Here is a 3,097-nt window from a genome sequence, read left to right on the forward strand (position 1 = left end):
TCTTCAAAAAAAGTTCTGTTGAAAATGAAGCATGAATAGGTAGTGGTGGCTGACAAAGCTGGGGAGCCTTTCAAGATGTGTACAAACATCGGCGTTGCAAGTTTGTGATGGGTGGCTTAACTGAAACAATAAAATATGAATCTGCTTTCAGTCTGGATTAGAGGACCTGGTTTGCAGATTATAACTCTGTATTTATGATTAAACTTTTTTTCTTTGCTGTGAGACATCTGAAAAAAAAAAAAAAAAAGACTTGAGGCCTTCTTCCTGTTCCTGCCTTTTATTTTTGCAGTCTTATTTGATGTATTATTGATCTGACAGCTCAGTCACACATAACTGTGCTTTTTTAATATGTCCATAAATTGTAATTACAATTATGAAGTGAATTTCAGGTTCCAACTTGCCAAATAACATAATGCTAAACTGATAACTGTGGGTTACAGAGGGGTTTTCTTACCTCTTCCAGTACCATTTGGTAAAGGCATTAAAAAGAGGCACAGCCTAGGCACTTTGAAAGTTCTGTCACTGGAATTGTTAGCACTTCTGAAACCAAGAAATAAATGGTTTGAAAGAAAATTAAATCCCATGATTTTTATTTGCTATAAAAAACCTTACTGTAACATGCATATGTTTACAGAGCTCACAGCTTCTCTCTTGGCTGTTCTAATTTCTAGAAGCCCCTTAAACAGCAGTACTGAAACTTTGACACCAACCTTTAATGAAAGTCACAATGATATATCTCTGAGAGAAAAGCAGACTCTGAAAACTTGCAGTGAGTAGACCTGGAAGCATATACTGTCTTTTGTGTGTTAAACTAATCCTGACCAAACTGTAAAACTGAAATAAATCTTAGCTAAGTAAGAATAACACTAAATGCAGAGGTGTTCTGGCTTGTGTTTTCAAAGTGGGAAGCTTTTCTTTAAAAACAAAACAAAGACAGTCCTATTAGAAAGTAATGCACTTCCCAATAGTGACTTTACAGTATGTCAGTAATAAGGTGGGTTTTTTTGTTCCTTTTTTCATTTATTTCATTTAATTTTATCTTTTTTAGACGTTCCCACATTTGCCTTGCCCTAAACTCTGGCTTTTCTCCCTGTGTACTTCTGTTTCTGGTGTGTTTCTAAATAAACTGTATGCATTTCCTGCTTTTTTTTTTTTCCAATTTAAATACACATTAAAACAATTTTGCATAACGTTTTTGTATTTTTAACTGAGAATTCCAATGTTGTTTCCCGTTGCAATCCTGGCATCTTCATTGGAATCTTTCAGGAGTGGCCAAACCTGTCTCTTTGCTGTCATTCTAACTGGAACACTGCTTTCATCACTCTTTTTTAGAGGTCTTAAGCATAATCAGAATGCTGTGCCAGCTCTTGTGGTAGCTTTCTTTTTATAATGGCAACAGGAAAGATCATGTACTATTGTTTAATAGTTAGTGCGTGTAAATTGATGATATTCTATTGCTGTATGTCAAACTACTGTACTTCAACCAATGCCTTTAAGGACAATTAATTAAGATGCCATCAAATAAATCAGTTGTGTCGTCTTGACATCTATCTAGCTGACCACACAAATGTGCAGGGTGACATATGGTAAGAAACTGAGTGTTCCAGGTGGTTGTATGATGTTATAATCGAGAAGGTGACTGTTCAGGTTTCAGTATTTGACATCTGTGAAGAAAGAACTCATGATTTGGGAAAAACAGTGGCTCAGAAGGTTGAGAGAAGGTGCTTGTTGGGGCCAAGGTGAAGCCCTGATTACAGTTAGAGGTGGGTTCTTTGCTATCCACTTTTTTGTGGATCTGCAATTGTTTCCACATGAAGTAAAAGATCTGTGCCTGATCCTAAGATGTCTCCTGATAATGAAAGAATTTTTTTCTGGTGTTTATAGTTGAAAGAAATCCCCAGTGCTCTGATCACCGTCTTAAAAATATGTAACTGAAAAGACAGAGCAATAACACAAGTCTCCTTTTTGTTTTCTCCTTCCTTAATTAAAGGAAATTAGGCGCTCTCAGAGTTACTGAGCAGCTTTAGTATTACTCTGTTTTTATTCTGTCAAGCTTGTCCTGAGTTAACAGGAGTTTTTCTTGTTAAAGGGCTGGTAGGCATGAAATTGTTTATTTTAAAATACTGTATTTTATTGTAACTTAAAATGTATTTTTATTTTCACTGTATGTTATCCCTAGAGAGAAAGAACATGCATCTGGTAATGTGGTTACCCAATTCTACTTGCTGATATTTTCTCATTCATGTACTTTTACATAAATTATTTGAATTCAGAAAACATGTTTTGTATTGTCTTTAATTAAATTGCCAAACTTTCTGTAAACTTCTGTTCTACAGCAGATCTTTTCTGTTTCTTTATTAGACCACGTGCTGGCTGGAGGGGCGATGTTAATGTCTTGTGGATGTTCTGCCTCAGTTAAGTTCATATGTAAATTCTAAATGAGAGTCCCATTGTCATTTATGGAGGAGATTACCACCATGGAGTAGTTTACTTTTGTCTCTTCCTGACTGAAGGAGAACAAGTTTAGCAATTAAAATGTTTGCATGGTAAATGAGCAGCATTTCTGATGAATATTGAATGTTCTGTAATAACTGAAATTTGTATGCAATCCAAGGTTCTTTGAACTCTCCTGAACTTTGGAACTCCACAGTGTTTACAGCAATCACTCGTCTGGCCAACGTGTTTGGACATTTTATATGGTCTAGCTGATGGAGTGGCCGCTCTTAAACTACAGGCCTTAATAAAGTTTTGAGGAGTTATCCTGTGCTGAGACTCTCATGGTTCTGGAATATTTTGACTTAAAAGATAAAGAGACTAGCCAGAAATAACCTAGGTTGCAGTTAATGGTCCCATAATGTGAATCAAGCTCCTATTTGAGAGTCTTTATTTAATGTTTGTTGGGGCTTTTAACCCTTATCTCAGTGTTAAGGAAGGACCCTTGGTATCTGGAGTGTCTTTCAAAATAGTATTGAGGGGAGTGGGAAGGGTAGCCCAGTTAAATGCAGAAAGGTTTTTTATTTTACTCTGAAAAGACAGCTTCCCCTCTTCAGAACAAAACCACCTTCTAGACAAATCTGTTCACTTCCTTCTCCAGGAC

Source organism: Cyrtonyx montezumae, unplaced genomic scaffold (genome assembly GCF_038088225.1).
Source record: "Cyrtonyx montezumae isolate F1298 unplaced genomic scaffold, pur_monq_1.0 scaffold_8, whole genome shotgun sequence".
Classification (NCBI taxonomy): domain Eukaryota; kingdom Metazoa; phylum Chordata; class Aves; order Galliformes; family Odontophoridae; genus Cyrtonyx; species Cyrtonyx montezumae.